This window comes from Artibeus jamaicensis, unplaced genomic scaffold, assembly GCF_021234435.1.
Source record: "Artibeus jamaicensis isolate MK-2021 breed Jamaican fruit bat unplaced genomic scaffold, CSHL_Jam_final contig_786, whole genome shotgun sequence".
NCBI classification, from domain to species: domain Eukaryota; kingdom Metazoa; phylum Chordata; class Mammalia; order Chiroptera; family Phyllostomidae; genus Artibeus; species Artibeus jamaicensis.
Genome location: NW_026521971.1, coordinates 2,557,214 through 2,578,770, shown reverse-complemented (window position 1 = coordinate 2,578,770; position 21,557 = coordinate 2,557,214). Strand labels below are relative to the sequence as shown.

Sequence of the window (21,557 nt, the reverse complement as noted above, 5' to 3'; positions counted from 1 at the left end):
TCTTCTGCATAGGAGTATTCGCAATGTTTTCCCACTTGGCCCTTTTAGAGCCCATAGCATCCTGCTAAACCTCTCCTAGTGGTTAACCACTCTATCCTAGTTAGGAATTTTTCCTGTGAATTTCTGCTATTCAAATTAGTATAGATGGGGCCTCCTGATTGTACTCGACTGGTATAAAACGGAAATGAGGCTCCCCTCACTGATTTTGATAAAGGCAAGAACGCAATTCGATGAGGGAAAGAGCCCTTTCAGCAAACGGTGCAAAAGCAGTGCACAGCCGAGGTGAATAAATAAAGAACGGCGGCAGCCCACAGCTCCCAGTTCACAGAGAAACTGACTCGAAAGAGACCATGGACTTCCGTGTAAAAGACAGAACTATATAATGTTTAGAAAAAGAAGTAGAAAATCATCAGGGCCTAGGTAAAGAGTTTGGTGTTTTACACTTGACACCAAAAGCATGACCCTTAAAGGGAAATTTGATGTGGTTCACCAAAGCTAACATTTGCTCTTTGGTAGGTCCTGTTTAAAAAGTGAAAAGACAAACTACGGACCAAGAGAAAATATGTGCAAACCACCTACCCAGCAAGGGACTAATGTTTAGAAGCTGCGTCGACCCTTCTACGCCAAAATTGAAATAGCAAGCAATCTGATCAGAAAATGGGCAAACGATAGGAATTCCACAATCCTGAAAAGGGCGTTTCACCCGCAGTGCCCGCGTGTGGGGAGAGGTGTCCGACAGGCCGGCCTCCAGGGAAACGCGAAGTGGAGGCGCAGCGAAACGCCACGCACCCGCCAGACTTGTCACAACGCTCCTCCGCTGCAGGGAAAACGCAGCCCCAACGCCGATGCTGCCGAGACGCAGAAACGCTGGGCCGCTCGGCCCCTGCAGAGGCGCCTGTGAAACGGGCAGCGACCCCGGAAAGCCGCCGAGTCCTTTTGGGAAAAGTCCGCATTCCGCGGCCGTACGACGCAAACCTCGCGCTCCTGAGCATTTATCCCAACACGGAGCTTTTCACATAAAAACCGTACACAGGTGTTCATAGCAGCGTTAGCCACACGGACCGGAACTGGGAATAACGCAGATGTTCTTGGAGGGGGGCCGGGGAGCAGACAGACTGGCCCGCCCACACCGCGGACGCACTACGGACACACACTGCCCCCTGGAACGAGTCCCCAAAGCGTGAGGCTGCGTGAAAGGGTTGCACGCCGCATGGGCGTTCCCATTTGTGTGCGGTTGCGTCCTGAAACTTCAGAATTAGAGAAACTGAGACCAGACTGACGGTTTTCAGGGATTCAAAGGGGGCATGCAGAGGGGCAGGAACTGGGTGTTGCTGGAGCAGGACCACGCGGGAAGTCCCTTGTAATTGTCCCATCGGCTCTGACTGCTGGCAACCCTGTGGACGAGTGACGTCCACACTGCCCTGTCCTCAGCAGCCCCGCTCAGCAACTGGAGGCTCCTGCCTGTGGCTTCTTTTGTGAGTCCCCCCATCTCATAGCTGGTTTTCCACTTTCTCAGCTGCCTTCTATTTCCCCAGCATTATCGTCTTTTCCAGACGACCTGCCTTCTCAGGAGTGCCCAAAGTAGGACAGCTTCCGTTTTTGTCATTCTCGCCTCTGGTGATGTTTCAGGTGTAATTTGCTCCAGGATCCACTGGTTCGCCACTCTGGCAGCCCGCGGTCTCTCCAGAGCTCTCCGACAGCCCGTTTCATATGAGTCAATTTGACAGCCCGTTTCATATGAGTCAATTTGTGGTGATGGCCAGGTTCTGCATCTTGATTGTATCAATGTCAGTATTCTGATTGTGATATTGTTACTGTAGTTTTGCAAGATATTACCTTCAGAGGAAACTGGGTTTAGGGTACATGGGACCTCTCTGTATTATTTCTTACAACGGCATTTGTCTTATAATTATCTCAGTATTTTTTAAATTTTAAAACGTCCAGGCCCAGATGGAGTCACCAGTGAATTCTCTCAACATCTCAGCAAGCGATAACACCAGTGTTACACAGGCTCTTCAAGAAAACAGACAGAAAACAAAAAAATCCCACCTCAGTTTGTGATGCTGGAATAACAGTTTTATACCAAAACTTAACAAGATCAAGAAAGGGAAAATTATAAGCCTCTTTTATTCAAAATAAAGACAATCAAAACCCTAAATAAAATGTCAGCAAACTGAATACAGCAACTTAAAGAAAAGATAATGCCTGGTGAGCGAGCAGGATTAACCCCAGAAAAGCAAAACTGATTTAACCTCAGGAAAAATCATTAATGCAAATTACCACATTGTCAGATTAAAGAAGAACATAGGCGCATTTCAAGAGATGTAGAAAAGGCACCGAGAAATTCTAAGTTCACTTACACATGGTTTGTTCTTTGAAAAGTAGTAGAAAGGAACTTCCTTAATTATCAGAAAAGTTCTACAGCAAACATTCTGTTTTATATCCACCAGATGCGAGAATAACTTTCGAAGACCTTTCAGGGTTTTGGTCTTATTTTATCGGCCAAGCTTAACCTGTGCAGGGGCGAACTCTCGGGGTGTCCAGAGGCACGATGCCCAAAAGGGCTGCAGATGAGAGTCGCGCCGAGTGCTTACAGCTAAGTCCTTATATAGGGGCGAGCAAGCAAGCGTTGAACAGAAGCAGACGTGGCAGTTAGCTGTTTGCTGACAGAGACCGCGCGCGGGGAACAGGGTGGGGTTTCAAAATTCAAAGCTAAGCAGATTACAATCAGCCTGTTTTCCTGTGGTCAGGCTATGGATCTCAACAATTCCTCCTGGGGAAACATCGAAAGTGCCACTTTCAGGTAGGGAACAGGACAGAGGTCCCACCATTGCTACTTCAATTCAGCCCAAAGCAAGGGGGGAGTTATCAACTGAAACTTGAATAAATTAGAGGCATTCAAAGGGATGCGTCCTCAAGGAAGAAGGTTCTAGAGAAAACGGAGCCACTGGCTGGCTAGGAGAAGCAGCCTCCCTGTGGGATTCATGAGCAGGGACCTACTGCATTGTCGATTTGGAGCTTGGGTGCACACTGTCCTCAGGGTTCAGGAACCCCAATGCAAGAATAGGCACAGAAATGGGCACCTGACCCGTGGCCCCACTGGAGCACCCAGCGGAAGCAAATACAAAACCACTCTCTCCTGGCCAGTGTGACTCAGCTGACTGGAGCTTCACCCTGGAACCAAAAGGTTGCAGGTTCGATTCCTGGTCAGGGCACGTACCTAGGTTGCATGTTTGATCTGCAGTCCCTGGTCTGGGCACGTGCGGGAGGCAACCAATTGATGTTTCTCTCTCTCCCTTCCTCTCTCTAAAAGTGATGTGAAACTGTCCTTGGGTGAGGATTTAAAAAATATAACACTCTTGAGGGATATGCCCTGAACCCAGGCAATACAGGGTTCTGAAAGATAAAGTTACGTTTAATGTGAACACACACACACACACACACATTACTCAACTACGTGAGGAAAAACACACCACAAGCAAGTCAGCAGGCATAGGGAACAGCAGTGTGAAGCCCCAAAACCTCAGACACTAAAGCAGTCTGATGAAAAGCATGTTTAAAATGATGAAAATCGAAGGAAGGAATTGAAGCCATAAGAGGAAGACGGGCCGTGGGGAAAAGAACAGGCGTGGACGAAAACGGCCACGTGGAGCTTCTGTGAGTGAAAAACATAGAAACGGAAATGGAAAATCCAACAAAGACATTAGACAAAACTTAGACCTGAGAACTAAGTGGTATGGCTGTTCCGAATGTAATACAAAGAGGTAGAGAGATGGAAAGTAGAAAGTGGAGATTTCGAAAATACAGTAGACAAGGTGAAAATATTGGCACACATGCCCCAGGAGGCCTGTGTGAAGAGCCGTGAGTCTGGACAAAGGCACACTCAGCAGCACTGGCCGAGAAGTGCTGACACGCGTGAGCCAGCGGACTCGGGGACTGCGTGCTGGGCAGGAGACATTAAAAGGAACTCACACTGAACACGCAGACCATCAGAGAGAAAAGATACTCGACCTGTGGAGGAACGATCAAACTCACTCCTCGCCAGCTATAGGAAAACACAGAAAATATGGGATGATATCTTTACCCTGCTCAGAGAAAGTAACAGTAAACCTAGAATTATCACCAGGAAAAGCTAAAGTGTATACTTCCAGAAGACTGAAATTAAGCCAAGAAGAAAGGAAGGGAATTCAAGAAATGGATTCTGTTAAAGTGCATACATCTAAATAAGTAAAACAGGAAGAATGATCAGCTGGACAGGCAAAATTAAAGTGGAATTTAACAGCATGACAATTAGAAGATGAGAGAGGAGTAATCAAAGTTATTTAAGTATTCTAAAGTCCTTCTGTTGTTCAGGAGGAAGAAAATGCTTTTTTGGCTTTGAAATTGAAGGGAAGATTTCCAAAGCAATAGATGGAGCGAAAGGAGATGAATGCACTCAAAAATAATAAACCACTTTAATCCAATAGAAGGCAAAAAAAAGAAAAACAAGTAGCAAACAAATAGCACAATAAATAGAAATAACAAAACGAGATACTAGAAATAAATCCCAATGGCAGTAATCTCATCTGAACAAATCCCATAGAAGAAACCAACCAGTTAAAAAACAGATTGTTAGATTGAGTTTTAGAAATGTAATTTTGCTCCATGTTGTATAAGAAACACTTGGAAGACACAAGCATGTGTCCAGACGGAAATAGTAGATCGGAAAACCCAGATGTCCGTCAGCTGAGGAACGGGTAAACATTGCGTGTGACAGATCCGCACGGTGGAACGTCCAGCCATCAAAAGGAATGAAGTGTGGTCCTGACCACAACCTGCTGAACCCTGAAAACGTGACGAGCTGAATGAAAGAAGTCAGACACGAAAGCCGTACACTGTATGACCCCGTTTGTGTGAAACGTCCAGAATAAGCAAAGTCTTAGACGCAGAACGTAGATTTGCCAGGTGCTGGGGGAGAGCACATGGAGGGGTGGCAGTTGATGGGTCCAGGGTTTCTTTTGGGGGGTGATCAAAATGTTCTGGAAATAGATCGCGGTAATGGCTGCATAGCTATGTGGATGGTCGTTTCACTATACGATTTAAAAGGATGGATATTATGGTATGTGAATGATATCTCAATAAAAATATGTAAATGGAAAAGTGTTAAACAGTGAATTGGAAATACAACCCCAATGCAAAAATATTTTTTCAAAAACTCTGCTGGTCGTGTTAATTCCTGACAACAGACCTTAAGGCAAACACCTGGGATAAAGAGAGTCGCTACACGATAAAAGTGGCTATCCATCAGGAAGATAAAATAAATTCTGAAAACACAGCCACAAAATATGCAAAATCAACCTGATGGTGTTACAGGGGAGCTGACAAAGCTGCCATCATGTCAGGAGGTTTTAAAATAGCTCTCTCAATAACTGTCTTGAGCAAATAAAAGTTGATAAGGATATAAAAAACTGAACCACACAATAAAGAAGCTTCATCCATAGATGTATAAACCTCACAAGAAGAGAGAAAATACATCTTTTCAACTCATATGAAACCTTAATAAAAACTAACCATGCACTAGTTACAAACTCACAAAAACTTTCTGTACCACAGAATCAAAATTGTAAAACATGTTCTCTGGCCATAAGGCAATCAAACAGAATCAGCAGCAAAAGAATAACCAGACTCGAGGACTTCCGCCAAGATGGAGGCATAGGTGGAGACATCGTGCTTCCTCACACAACCAAGTTTAGAGACAACTAAATATCAGCAACAGAAAACACAGTCAGAACACAGAAAATTGAACTTTTCAGAAGTCTGATAACAACAAATTCTTCAGCCTGACCAGTAAGAGGGGCGAAACCAGCAGCTGGCAGAGCGGGGTTGCACAGAAAAACTCGGTCAGACGGACTCAGGCGCGCGGAACCCAGGCGCAGGGTTGGACCTGGTGGGCAACTCAGCGAGCCACCGCAGGGAAACAGCGAGGGAGCAGGGCTGCGGGTTGACTGTGGTCTCGCATCCGTGCTTGGATAGACAAGCGAGGGAGTGGGCGATTGGACCGGGACCCAGCAGGCCCCAGTGGCGAGCAGCAGCAGAGGGCACCGCCATTTCCTCGCTCTGACCCTGCCCCCACATACAGAGTCACAACCCAGTGACCTGGGAGTCCAAGGCTCCGCTCCTTGTACTTAATGGGCGTGAACAGAACAAAAATGGCTCAAGAAGATCTCAAAGCTCCAGAGCCTATAAATCTAAGCAATGAAGAAATAGCAAAACTCTCAGATGCACAGTTTAAAACACTGGTGATCAGGATCCTCACAGAACTCATTGATTATAGCCACAAATTAGATATACATATGAAGGCGAAACTAATTGAAATGAATGGAATTACACAGGAAATCAATAGCGATGAAAAGGAAACTGGGTCTCAAATCAATGGAGTGGACCAGGAGGAGGAAAATAATGGCCAAACAGAAAAGAGTGAAGAAGCAAGAATTCAAAAAATGAGGAGAGGCTTAGGAACCTCCAGGACATCTTTAAACACTCCAACATTCAAATTATAGGGGTACCAGAAGGGGGAAAGGAACAGCCACCAGTGGAAGCCTTATTTGAACAAATAATAAAGGAGAATTTCCCCAGTCTGGCAAAGGAAATAGGCTTCCAGGAAATCCAGGAAGCTCAGAGAGTCCCAAAGAAGTTGGACCCAAGAAGGAACACACCAAGGCACATCATAATTACATTAGCCAAGATTAAAATGAAGGAGAGAATCCTAGAAGCAGCAAGAGATAAGGGGACAGTCACCTACAAAGGAGTCCCCATCAGACTGTCAGCAGATTTCTCAAAATAGACCTTACAGGCAAGAAGGGGCTGGAAAGAGGTATTCCAAGTCATGAAATCCAAAGACCTACAACCAAGATTGCTCTATCCAGCAAAACTTTCATTTAGAATGGAAGGACAGATAAGGTGCTTCTCAGATAAGATAAAATTCAAGGAGTTCATCATCACCAAGCCCTTATTATATGAAATGCTGAAGGGACCTATCTAAGAAAAAGAAGTTAAAAAAACATGAACAGTGAAAGGACAGCAAACTCACAGTTATTAACAACCACACCTAAAACCAAAGCAAACCAAAAGGACAGTTAGATCAGGAGTGGAACCATAGAAATGAAGATCTCAAGGAGGGTTAGCAACAGGGGAGTGGGAGGAGGAGAAGGGGGGAGAAGGTACAAAAAATAAGTAGCATAGACAGTAGGTAGAAGGGGGTAATGGTGGGGATAGGGGGGGACAAGAATAGTATGGGAAATACAGACTCTAAAGAACTTGAGACACATGGTCATAAACTAAAGGGGGGTAATGTGGGGATGGGGGGTAGGGTGGAGGGGAATGAAGGGGGGAATAGAACAACTGTGATGACATAATCAATAAAAATAAATAACTTATTTAAAAAATAAAATAAAATAAAATAAAATAAAAAAAGAATAACCAGACTCTTCACATATTTGGAGATTTTTTTTAATTTAAGTTATTTTATTGTTGTTTAGTTACAGTTGTTCATATTTTCTCCCTATCCCTCCCCCCCAATTTGGAGATTTAAATGTATAACTTTAAATAATTCATAACTCAAAAAAGACATAATAATGTAAATCAGAAAATGTTTTAAATTATTAGAAATATATCTATAACACATTATTTTATATATATCAGATATATATCTCAGAACTTGTATGATATACACAGAGCAACAGAAAGAGGAAAACCTGTACATGAGAAAAAATGCCTACCTTAAAAAATAGTGTAAAAGCGTAACGTCAGAGACCCAAACATTCACCTGAAATTACAAAAAGAAGAACAGAGACAGCCCAAAGAAAAGAGAAGGAAAAAATTGGGTAAGGGCAGAAATATTTTAAATGGAAAAAAAAGAATTAATAAAACCAAAAGCTGGTTGTTTGTAAAAACTAGTCCTAGCAAATGCACAGTGAGACTGGTTAGGAGAGAGGATGTAAGCAACATCAGGGACAAAAGAGACTGTTATCATGGCCATGGCTGAGACTTGTTTGAGTATAACAAATTGCTGTGAAGGACTTCCTGCAGTCCACACGAAGAGAGCCATTTCCTAGGAAAAGAGTTGGTCAAGATGAACTCGGAAAAGAAGTGGAAAACCTGAATAAACCTGCAAAAGAAAGCAAATCAATAATTAATCTACTCACAAAAAGAAAACCCCAACACCAGGCCCTGACGATTTAAGAGGCAATTCTGTCTTAGACAAAATTGTTCAGGAAAACAGAACAGAAAAGGGAATTTGAGAACAGGCTCCTCAATCCATTATATGACGCTAGGAACCTCTTCGAGCAGACACCAGACAAGAACAGTAAAAGAAATGAAAATTATGGGCCAATCTCAAGAACAAAAGAAAAAATCTGAATAAAACTCTAGCAAATCAGGTCTCAGAAGATAATACTGGGCGACCGAGAAGAGCGTGACCCAGCAGTCCACGGGCAGGTCAATTCCAGTCCCCTGGCCCGATGCCCTGTGTGGGCCGGAGAGGAAAAGTCTGCGATCACCTCTGCAGGTGCAGAAAAAGCACTCGATAAACTTCAATAGCCACTCATGGTTTTTCTTTAATTTTCTTTAATTTTCTTTAATTTTAAAGACACCTGAGGATGTGTCTTTCCTGATGTTAGAGAAAGAGGAGGGGGGTGGAGAGAGAAACGTGGCCCTGATGGAAATGGAACCCGCAGCCCTCTGGGTGGACCCGACGGTGCCCCGACCACCGGAGCCACGTCGGCCAGGGCCAGTCAGGCCCTCTGCATATAAAAGGTCAGATTTATCTTTTCCTTTACGGTCTGTGTTTTTAGTTACTTCTCTGAGAAATCTCTCTTACTCTGAGTTTGATATCTTTTATGTTTTCTCCTCAAGGCTTTACCTAGTTTCGCTCTAATTTTATCTTACTGTGATGTGGAGAGTTAACCATCTCAGAACCACTGCTTGGACTGCCTGCTTTCTCCATGATGTTCTCATGCTAACTCTGTGGCGTGTGTCCCACCCGCACACGTGCACGTGGGTCAGTTTCCGGGCGTCCTGCTCAGCCCCACGGGGTTTCCACGTGTGCCTGCAGCAATGCAGTCTGCTCCAGTTTGCTCCAGTTTTCCTCCAGCTTTGTAACAGAGCCGATGTGACTCAGATCGCCCCTCCTGCCTCCCACTGCCCAGACCGTCATGGCCGTTCTTGGCAGCACTGTTCCCTCTTGTGCAGCACAAAGAGATGCAGGGAGGGCACGTGAGGAATGAGTGACAGTGTGGGGGGGGCGGGGCAGAGGGGGGCCAAGTGTGAAGGGAAATCATTTCATTTATACTTACCACATGACTAGACAGCCAATCTTAAAGTAATTTTTAAATGCTTGTACATCAAAGACACCATGAGTAAAGTAGAAACACAAGCCACAACCCGAAGCAAGACGGTTATGGTTTATAACAAAGTAGTGCAGCCTTGTCATGGAACAGCATGTCAAGGGAGTGAGTGACAGCAACCAAAAAAAGACAACCCCCCAGGGGACTTCCGCCAAGATGGAGACGTAGGTGGAGGAACCACCTTGCCTCTGTGCACAACCAAATCTAAGAACAACTATTTTTAACAACAATCACAACCAAGCCACACGGAAAATCGACAATACGGAGTCCAAAGGACAACTAGATACTCAGCTGGACCGGTATAAGGAGCGAAGCCAGCAGCGGAGCAGGTTAGCAAGAAAAAATTCCCGGGTGGTGCGCAGTGAGCGCGCAAGCAGCCGAAAGCGCTGATCGTAAGCGAGCTAGCTACGGGAGCGCACAGGGAAGAGGCGAGGCAGGTCGGTCGGTCGCGCATTTACGTGCGGAGAAACCAGTGAGAAGGAAAGCCTGCGCAGGGCAGCAGCCTCGCACAATTCCGATTGGATAAACAAGCCCGAGGCGTGTGGTGTGACTGGACGGGCTGGGCTAGCAGAGAGGACCGCCATTGCTCCCTCTCTGACCACGCCCCCACACACAGCATCACAAACCAGCGACCTGGGTCTCCCCGTCCTGGTAAACAACTAAGGCTTCACTCCGCTTACTTAACAGCACGAATAGACCAAAAATGGCTCTAGGACAACTCAGAGCCCCAGAACCGATAGATCTAAGTGATGAAGAAATAGCCAGTCTTGACTTCCGCCAAGATGGAGACGTAGATGGAGGATCCACCTCGCCTCTGTGCACAACCAAATCTAAGAACAACTATTTTTAACAGCAGTCACAACCAAGCCACACGGAAAATCGACAATACGGAGTCCAAAGGACAACTAGATACTCGGCTGGACCGGTACGAGGGAGCCAGGCCAGCAGCGGAGCAGGTTAGCAAGAAAAAATTCCCGGGGCGGTGCGCGCAGGGAACCGAGGGCGCAATTGCGAGCGAGCTGGCTGCCGGAGCGCACAAAGAAGGGGTGCGGTGGGTCGCTCAGTCGCGCGCATTTACGTGCGGAGAAGCCAGTGAGAAGGGAAGCCGGCGCAGGGCAGCAGGCTCGCGCAATTCCGATCGGATAAACCCCAGGCGTGCGGAGTGACTAGAAACGCTGGGCTAGCGGAGAGGAAGGAGAGGAACGCCATTGCTCCCTCTCTGACCCCGCCCCCACACACAGCGTCACAAACCAGCGACCTGGGTCGCCCCGTCCTGGTAAACAACTAAGGCTTCGCTCCGCTCACTTAACAGCGCGAACAGACCAAAAATGGCTCTAGGACAACTCAGAGCCCCAGAACCGATAGACCTAAGCGATGAAGAAATAGCCAGTCTTTCAGATGCACAGTTCAAAACACTGGTTATAAGGATCCTTACAGAACTGGTTGACTTTAGCCACAAATTAGAGAAACATATGGAAGCTAAATTAATTGAAATGAATGGGGATACAAAAGATTCCAATAGTAATGGAAAGAAAATTGGGACTCAAATCAAGGGAGAGAACCAGAAGGAAGAAAAAAATGGTCAAACAGAAAGGAATGAAGAAATAAGAATTCAGAAAAATGAGGAGAAGATTAGGAACCTCCAGGACATCTTTAAACGTTCCAACATCCGAATTATAGGGGTACCAGAAGGGGGGAAAGGCACAACCACCAGTTGAAAAATTATTTGAACAAATAATAAAGGAGAATTTCCCCAAGATGGCAAAGGAAATAGACTTCCGAGAAATCCAGGAAGCTCAGAGAGTCCCAAAGAAGTTGGACTCAAGAAGGGACACACCAAGGCACATCATAATTACATTAGCCAAGATTAAAATGAAGGAGAGAATCTTAGAAGCAGCAAGAGCTAAGGGGACAGTCACCTACAAAGGAGTTCCCATCAGACTGTCAGCTGATTTCTCAAAAGAGACCTTCCAGGCAAGAAGGGGTTGGAAAGAGGTATTCCAAGTCATGAAAACCAAAGATCTACAACCAAGATTGCTCTACCCAGCAAAACTTTCATTTAGAATGGGAGGACAGATAAAGTGCTTCTCAGATAAGACCAAATTCAAGGAGTTCATCGTCACCAAGCCCTTATTATATGAAATGTTAAAGGGACTTACCTAAGAAAAAGAAGATAAAAAAGATGAACAGTGAAAGGACAGCAAACTCACAGTTATTAAGAACCACACCTAAAACAAAAGCAAACTAAGAGGATAGCTAGATCAGGAGCAGAACCATAGAAATGAAGATCTCATGGAGGGTTAGCAATAGGGGAGTGGGAGGAGGGGAAGGGGGGGGAGAAGGTACAGAAAATAAGTAGCATAGACAGTAGATAGAAAATACATAGGGGGAGGGTAAGAATAGTAGGGGAAATACAGAATCTAAAGAAATTGAGACACATGTTCATGAACTAAAGGGGGAAATGGTGGGGGAGGGGTATGCAGGGTGGAGGGGAAGGGAGGGGGGAATAGAGCAAATGTAATGGCATAATCAATTAAAAAAATATATATATATTAAAAAAAAAAAAATAAACATACACTCAATCACCAAAAAAAAAAAAAAAAAAAGAAATAGCCAGTCTTTCAGATGCACAGTTCAAAACACTGGTTATCAGGATCCTTACAGAACTGGTTGATTTTAGTCACAAATTAGAGAAACATATGGAAGCTAAACTAATTGAAATGAATGGTAATACAAAGGAAACCAATAGTAATGGAAAGAAAATTGGGACTCAAACCAAGGGAGTGGACCAGAAGGAAGAAAAAAATGATCAAACAGAAAAGAATGAAGAAATAAGAATTCAGAAAAATGAGGAGAAGCTTAGGAACCTCCAGGACATCTTTAAACGTTCCAACATCCGAATTATAGGGGTGCCAGAAGGGGGAAAGGAACAGCCACCAGTGGAAAACTTATTTGAACAAATAATAAAGGAGAATTTCCGCAAGCTGGCAAAGGAAATAGACTTCCAGGAAATTCAGGAAGCTCAGAGAGTCCCAAAGAAGTTGGACCCAGGAAGGAACACACCAAGGCACATCATCATTACATTAGCCAAAATTAAAATGAAGGAGAGAATCCTAGAAGCAGCAAGAGCTAAGGGGACAGTCACCTACAAAGGAGTTCCCATCAGACTGTCAGCTGATTTCTCAAAAGAGACCTTACAGGCAAGAAGGGGCTGGAAAGAGGTATTCCAAGTCATGAAAACCAAAGATCTACAACCAAGATTGCTCTACCCAGCAAAGTTTTCATTTAGAATGGAAGGACAGATAAAGCGCTTCTCAGATAAGACCAAATTCAAGGAGTTCATCATCACCAAGCCCTTATTATATGAAATGTTAAAGGGACTTACCTAAGAAAAAGAAGTTAAAAAAAGATGAACAGTGAAAGGACAGCAAACTCACAGTTATTAAGAACCACACCTAAAACAAAAGCAAACTAAAAGGACAGCTAGATCAGGAGCAGAACCATAGAAATGAAGATCTCATGGAGGGTTAGCAACAGGGGAGTGGGAGAAGGAGAAGGGGGGAGAAGGTACAGAAAATAAGTAGCATAGACAGTAGATAAAAAATAGATGGGGGGCAAGAATAGCATGGGAAATATAGAATCTAAAGGACTTGAGACACATGGTCATAAACTAAAGGGGGGGTAATGGTGAGGATGGGGGGGTAGGGTAGAGGGGAATGAAAGGGGGAATAGAACAACTGTAACAGCATAATCAATAAAAAATTATAAATAAATAAATAAATAAATAAATAAATGCTTGTACATCAAAGACACCATGAGTAAGGTAGAAACACAAGCCACAACCCGAGGCAAGACGTTTATGGTTTATAACAAAGTAGTGTAGCCTAGTCATGGAACAGCATGTCAAGGGAGTGAGTGACAGCAACCAGAAAAAGACAACCCCCCAAAAAACAGGGTGAAGATAGGAACACAGAAACAACAGACGTGGAACCTGACGGCCAATAAAAAAGAAAGCTTACTTAATTTCATTAATATCAGGAAAATGCTATTTAAGTTCACACTGCACTGTAATTGAACCCTCTTAAGAGCGCCAATAATCGGCAAGTCCCACGATACCCAGTGTCGATAAGCCTCAGGAAGCAGCGTCTGTCTCCACACGCATCTGGCGTGAGTGCAAATCGGCATCACCACCTTGGAGAGCAATTCCACAAGGTCTAAGTAAGTGAGAGATGTGCGTATCCTGTAACCCAGCAGTTACATTTTTAAGTGTATACCCTAGGGACACTCTAGTACTTATGTCCACAAAACACTTCGAGAACGTTCGAGGGTTTCTCTGCCATCTTGGCACCTGGGGAGGCTGCGGGAACAGGGCTCTGGAGGGACAGTCTTCTCTGGAAGGTGCTGGTCCGGGGCCATGACTGCCGGCTCCCAGCGGGGTCTTGCAGAATCAGAGGGAGCACACGGCTCTCCTTAAAATGGAAGGCGTTTATGCTCGAAATAGAACTTAGTTCTGTGAAGGCAAGAGATGCGCTTGTGTGTGCAGAGCAGAGAACATACAGGGACTCCCAGTGGCGAACAGGACAAAACCAGCATCATCTCAGGAAAGGCACCTCATGCGCACAGAGACAGCAGGGGGTTCGTGCTCAACTCCGAAGCAACCTTCCTGCTAAGACCATTGGACACAGAATCCGTGTACTGCTTACCCCTCGAGGGTTCAGACTTATTGAAAAGTCAATGAAAAGGGAAAAAGGAGTGCTCACGGCTCTACTGTTTGTAATGAAGAACTAAAAACAACCCACAGGATGCACATCAGCTGAAGAACAGGTAAGTAAATGGTGGTCTAGTCACAGAAAGGTACATTAAAGGAATGAGTGAGCGCTACATGTGTGAACAGGAATACATCTCAGAAACACAAGGTTGAGTTAAAAAAGCAAATAACAATATGCACACTATGATGTCATTTACCTGAAGTCTTTAAGACAGAAAACACACTGTCCACTGCTTGTCGCTGTGTTCCTGGGTGATGACAGTACAAGCACACACCTGCCAAAGACAACCCCAGACCCCCGTCAGCATCAGCTCGGAAGTGGGAGCGGATAGAACAGGGGCAGGGGAAGGGCCTGTAACAGACTTCGACTGTCTGTAATACCATCTTTATTATTTTTAATCTAAAAAAATTGGCAAGATACTGACATTTGATGGAGCAGAGTAGTAAATAATAGGCAAAGGTGCACCAGGTCTGCAATCTACTTCTCTGTCCTTTTCTATACAGTGAATACATGTTTCTAAGTTAGACCCAGACTCAATAATTACCGTATTTCCTACTTTATAAATAATACAAAGTGGAGTAATGAGCTGTTTTTAACTACAAATAAATAGGTACATACCATAAATTGTAATTTATTCTTTACTAAAATGTGGTTCTGGACCATGGGTATAATTTTCTAATTTCTCTTTCGGTAAGCAAAAATTCATTTCCAAATTCCATAAAGGAGAAGAAAGCAAAAACTGAAGTTTCAGGCTCAAGATGACAAACTAAATCAAGGCCATTGTCTTCTCCTTCTACCACAAATCCACAAAATTAATAGCAAAATCTTTAATAATAAATACACACTTATGTTCAGAACAGGAAAGGAAATTCTCATTGGGCTCAAAAACACAAGGAATCCCTAAAAGACAAAAAGAGGGACAGAAAGGAGGAGACCTGGAAAACTGCAGAAGGTTGCCTTTGGCCAGAAGAAAAAAACAATACAGGACGGCAGGTGTACCTCACCAAAAAAAATATACATAGTGGAAAAACAGAAGATGTTTCATGCTCATGGTAAAAACCCAGAGGCAGAGAAGGTCTGGCTCAGTGGCGACGAATAAGGACATCGTCACAGAACACAGACACAACCCTGCATGTTCCACCAGCAGCCCCAGTGGGCAAGGCAGCAGCACGCAGATACCCACCTCCAGCGACGAGGCTGGTGGTGAGAGGGCAGGGTGCCCACCCAATCGGACAGCTGGCGGGAAGGAAACAGGCTCACCCACGCCCCAAAGATCAGTTCCCAAGGTGCCCCTCTCAGCAGCAGCGGCGGCGTTGTTTCCCACTCGTTTCCACAAACGCCCAGCAGGAACAGCCGACAGGCACGTGGGGCCCTCGGCTAAAGGCCTGTGCACAACAATGCGTTGCTAAGCACCAACATCAGGAGGACAGACGTAGCGGACGGTAGAGCAGATTCACAAGAAACAGAGTCAGTGCAGCAACCAAGACAGGACTTTTTATCCAAAGGCTGCTCCACACTCAGAAAAATATAAAGACAGCCCATTCATTAAATAAAAAGAATACGTTGTGAAAAGCACCTCTTTTTTAGTTAGGTGTAATTGACAGTAACATTATATTAGTTTCAGATGTGCAGTATAAGGATTCAATAGTTTATCTATTGCAAAATGATCATCACAATTAGTCTAGGTAACATTGATCACCATGTGTAGTTACAACATTTTTTCATGTGATAAGATTTTTTAAAGATTTTCTTGTATTTATTTTTAGACAGAGGGTAAGAGAAGGAAAAAGAGGGAGAGAAACATCAATGTGTGGTTGCCTCTCACGTGCTCTGTACTGGGGACCTGGCCTGCCTGTGCCCTGACTGCGAATTGAACCAGGGACCCTTTAGTTTGCAGGCCAGCACTCAGTCCACTGAGCCACACCAGCCAGGGCTGTGATAAGATTTTAAATATCTATTCTCAGCAATTTTCAAATATTCAAACAGTATTATTAATGTATTATTACTACAATCACCATGCTGTACACTACATTCCCATCACACTAATCTCAATAAAAATTGAACTATTTTAAAAACTTAATTAAAGGGCTAAGGTGCATGCAGAATGGACAATCTAAAGAGGGCACCAAGGAGTAGAAAGAGAAATGAGAGAAAATTAGCGAGGAAGAAGTGAAGAAAAATAAACGTTAAACAGCCCCCCACGACTCAAGACAAAACGCACGCCTGCAAATTGAAAGGGCCACCGACTGTTACTACGCAAACTGTGCGCTCGCCCACGCATATGCACGTATGCACGGCAGCCCTGCCAGACTCGGAGACACTTTGTCCAGCCTCCAAGGTGAAAACACTGTGCTCGTGTGCACTGCATGGCTAGATAGAGCGACCAATGGGACAGAAGAGAAACTCCAGAAAAATGAAAATGGAGTTTGCAGTGAGGCAGCGTCTCCAATCGGTGGGGGAAACAGAGGCTCTGAGGAAAATGGTTTCGTGTGCTAGGGAGTCGCGGAGAAGATGAAACTGGATGAGTGGGTTGCTTCCACCCAAGCCGCACGTAGAAACAAAACACGGTGACTTTCCAGCATGGCTGAGAAAAATGAGGAAAACATGCCTTACTGTGGACTCAACATCCAGAAGCAATTAAAGAAAAAAGCCATAAATTTGAGTACAAGAAAGGCGAACTTCTGTATAACAAAAAGTAAAATCAATAGCTCCTGGTATTAACCAATGATAATATGAAGTAGGAAAAGAAATACAGTGTCATAATGACCTTAGAAACCTAATAAGAAATGTGCCACAAGTAGTATAACTATAAGACTTAACCGAAGGATAATAAAATTGACCTACCTGGAGAGATAAACCATTTTTGAGAGTGGAAAGGTTTATTGTCATAATAACGTCAATTCTCTCAAATAGTCTATAAATTCAATGTAATCACAATTCTAATACCAAGGTTTTTTCAAGGAATTTCATAAGGTAATTCTAAAATGCATATAAAAATGATGCAGCCCCTTGGTAAGAAAATCTGGTGGTTTCTCACAAAACTGCAGCAGTTTCTTAACAAACTGCTGGTTTCTTACCAGACAATCCCGCAGTAGTGGGCCTTCCTTGGTATGAACCCCAAGGGGACGTAAACTTCAGGCCACATAGAAACCCATACACATGTTGGTAGCAGCTTTGCTTATAATTTGCCAAAACTTGGGAGCAACAAGGCATCCTTCATTATATGGATGGGTAAGCAAACTGCGGTGCACCCACTGAATGTTGTTCAGTGCAGAAAAGAAATGAGCCATCAGCCATGAAAAGACAACACCTGAATGAAAGAAAAGGCTACATGATACATGATGCCATTTGCATGACATTCTGAAAGAGGCAAAACTGTGGAGACAGTAGAAGATCAGCGGTTGCGGGGGCTCAAGGGAGGGGGGGGATGAATAGGCAGAGCATGGAAGAAATCTTCGGAGTGGTGGAACTACTCCGTAGGACACTGCAATAGTAGGTATACGTCGTTATACATTTGTCCAAACCCGATGACCCTATAACACCAAGAGTGAACCCGAACATAACTATAGACTTTGGATGTGACGTGTCAGTGTCGGTTCATCTGCTGTGACAAATGTACCACTGTGGTGAGGGGTGCCCATAAAGGGGGAGGCTGTGCAGGGATGGGGACAGGCACAGGGAGCAGGTGGGGAATCTATTTGCCTCTTAATTTTGGTGTGGACCAAAAATTGCTCTAAAAACACTGCCTTAATCATTAAATATTTTCTAAATTGTTTAAGTATAAATATTCAGAAGTACTAAAAACAAGTTGGGAAAAGAAAGGAGGAGGAGCTTGCCCTACCAACCATCTAAACATGTACAACTAAGGAATTAAAACTTTATACTTGAGGACTTCCACCAAGATGGAGGGGGTAGGTGGAAACACTTTGCGTCCTCGCACAACCAAATCTAAAACAACAAAGTTTTAACAACAATAAACGCAACCAAACCACACAGAAAATCGACAATACAGAGTCCAAAAATAATGAACCGCTCAGCTAAACCAGTGAGAGGGGCAAAGCCAGCAGCGGAGCAGGTTGGGCAAAAAAGATCCCCGACCCGGGCAATGCGCTGGCAGCCAAGGGCACAGATCCCAGGTGCCAGCTAGCTATGGGCAGTCCCAGGGAAGAGGTGTGGCTGGCTGTCTGCGGTCGGTCGAGCATTTGCACACAGATAAACCAGTGAAGAGGAGAGCGTTGAGACCATGGGCGCAGGGTGGCGGGCTCGCACATTTGCTCTCAGATAAACAGGTGGGGGTGAGCGGTGAGGCGGACTGGGTGAGCGGAGAGGATTGCCGTTGCTCCCTCTCTGACCCCACCTCCACATACCGAGTCACAAACCAGCCACCTGGGTGGCCCCGCCCTGGTAAACAACTAAGGCTCCGCTCCTCATACTTAACGAGCGAGAACAGATCAAAACATGGCTCAAGAACAACTCAGAGCCCCAGAGCCAATAAATCTAAGCCATGAAGAAATAGCCAAACTGTTCAAAACACTGGTGATCAAGATGCTCACAGAACTCGTTGATTTTAGTCACAAATTAGAGGAACATATGAAGGCTAAACTAATTAAAATGAATGGTAATGCAGAGGAAACCAATAGTAATGGAAAGGAAACTGGGACTCAAATCAAGGGAGTAGACCAGAAGGAAGGAAAAAATGACCAAACAGAAAAGGATGAAGAAACAAGAATTCAAAAAAATGAGGAGAGGCTTAGGAACCTCCAGGACATCTTTAAACACTCCAACATCCAAATTATAGGGGTACCAGAAGGGGAAGAGGAACAGCCACCAGTGGAAACCTTATCTGAACAAATAATAAAAGAGAAGTTCCCCATTCTGGAAAAGAAAATACACTTCCAGGAAATCCAGGAAGCTCAGAGAGTCCCAAAGAAGTTGGACCCAAGAAGGAACACACCAAGGCACATTATAATTATATTAGCCAAGATTAAAATGAAGGAGAGAATCCTAGAAGCAGCATGAGATAAGAGGACTGTCACCTACAAAGGAGTTCCCATAAGACTGTCAGCGGATTTCTCAAAAGAGACCTTACAGGCAAGAAGGGGCTGGAAAGAAGTATTTCAAGTCATGAAAACCAAAGACCTCAACCAAGGTTGCTCTATTCAGAAAAGTTTTCATTTAGAATAGAAGGACAGATAAAGTGCTTCTCAGATAAGACCAAATTCAAGGAGTTCATCATCACCAAGCCCTTATTATATGAAATGTTAAAGGGACTTATCTAAGAAAAAGAAGTTAAAGAAACATGAACAGTGAAAGGACAGAAAACTCACAGTTATTAACAACCACACCTAAAACCAAAGCAAACCAAAAGGACAGCTAGATCAGGAGTGGAAACATAGAAATGAAGATCACATGGAGGGTTAACAACAGGGGAGTGGGAGGAGGAGAAGGGGGGAGAAGGTACAGAAAATAAGTAGCATAGACAGTAGATAGAAAATAGATAGGGGGAGGGTAAGAATAGTAGGGAAAATATAGAATCTAAAGAACTTAAGACACATGTTCATGAACTAAAGGGGGGGGATGGTGGGGGAGGGGTGTACAGGGTGGAGGGGAACAGAGGGGGGAATAGAACAAATGTAATGGCATAATCAATAAAAGAAAAAAAGAAAAAAAACCCTTTATACTTGAGTAAGAAGAGACCAGAAGAATGTAACTGAGAGCTCAGAAATAGATCCATGTGTACATAGAAGCATTTCAAGTCAGTGGGAGAAAATTGGACATTTTAGTAATGGTATTGAGTCGATTGATTCTCTATTGGGAAAAAATAAATAAAATTATATGCCTACACAGTTATTCTCAAAAATAAATTCTAGAGATATGAAAGATCTAAATATTCCAAAAAATATCAAAACTTTGAAAGAAAATAAGTTAGAGAAAGTCTTCTTAAATCATAACCAGATATATATGTAAATTAAAAATGATAAATTTGACTGAAAATGTGGAAGCGTGAAAGCAGAAACAAAACAAACAGCACAAATGTCATACCATATACCAGAGAGGATGTTTATGGCACAGCTAGCAAAGTATCCAGCCTACATAAAGGCAAAAACCCAATAGAAAAATTAGATAGCCAGGTACTTCATTAAAGAGAAAAACTGGGTAGACAATGACAGAAAAATATGTCAAGGAATAGATGTCCCTTGCCTCTTCCAACTTCTGGTGGCTGCCGGCACTCCTTGGCTTGTGGCTGCATCGCTCCAGTCTCTGCCTCTCTGTTCCCATTGCCTCTTCTTCTGCATGCTACCCCCACTCTGCCTCCCTCTTGTAAGGACCCCGGGGTTGCACTTAGGGCTCACCCAGATGCCAGGGTACCCTCTTCACCTTGAGATCCTCAATGTAATCCTATTGTCTGCCTTAGGAAGTAATGGTCATCCTTCTGCCATACAAGCTAGTGTTGATAGTTTCCAAAGATTAGGATGTGATCACCTTCAGGGGAGGGAGCGGTCATGATCTGACCTACCGCAGGGTAGTTGGCCCCAGTTTCCTTGGTGTAGAACAGGGTTCGTAGTACCTATCCAACAGGGTCGTGGTCATGGTCGTGGAGTGAGTCAGTCCAGGTAAAGCACTTGGAACAGTGCCTGGCACACAGCACCTGCTCAAGAAATGGCACCTGCTGCCACCAACAGGGACAGTGTAGTGCTGGAGGGTTCACAGAGCAAGCCACAAAAAGTCCAAAGAAATCAAAAGAAGAAAAGGCTTCTTTAAAAAGTTCAACTCCATTAACATTTAAATTATCTACATAATAAAGACTTCTGTGTATTAAGTAAAAAGATAAACTTTCCACTGGAAGAAGCTACTGGCAATGAATGAATGAATCTGTAATTATACAGAATCCCTACATTTTTGGTGGGCCCTTCCCTGTGGGCCTCTCACAGTACATCCGTGCCAGAGTGAATTGCAGCCTCCAACCATTGCCCTGCCTCCTTATCTGTGGGCTGTGAGCACTGAAGGGGATTGTACGGTGCAAAAAGAAAAAAAAAAAAGAATCCCTACAGATCAATACAGAAAAGACAACCTTATTTAAAAAAATAGGCAACAGATTTAAACAGGTGATTCACAGGAAGGAAAAATAAATGGCCAATAAGCATGAGGCGATGTTTATTTAACCTGCCTGGTAATCAGGGAAACACGTTTAAACTGCAGTGAGATACCATTTCACTGCTATTAGGTCAGCAAGACATTGAAGAGTCTAACAATGCCCCGATTCACGTTGAGGGTAAGAGCAATAGTGAGAGCACAGACGGTGACAACTGATTCGAAGTTCAATCTAAGCAATGTGTATACACGCATCATCAATCTAAGAGCACTGATTACAAGATGCACTGATTATTTTACATACCAATAAAAG

At 44.0% G+C, this 21,557-nt stretch overlaps 1 non-coding gene across 1 annotated transcript; it reads left to right on the top strand.

Moving 5' to 3' along the window:
- Positions 1–21,035: 21,035 nt before the first annotated feature.
- Positions 21,036–21,173, top strand: LOC119037723 (small nucleolar RNA SNORA42/SNORA80 family). The gene has a single exon (XR_005080273.2). It is a non-coding gene; the product is annotated as a small nucleolar RNA SNORA42/SNORA80 family (small nucleolar RNA).
- The last annotated feature ends 384 nt before the right edge of the window (positions 21,174–21,557 follow it).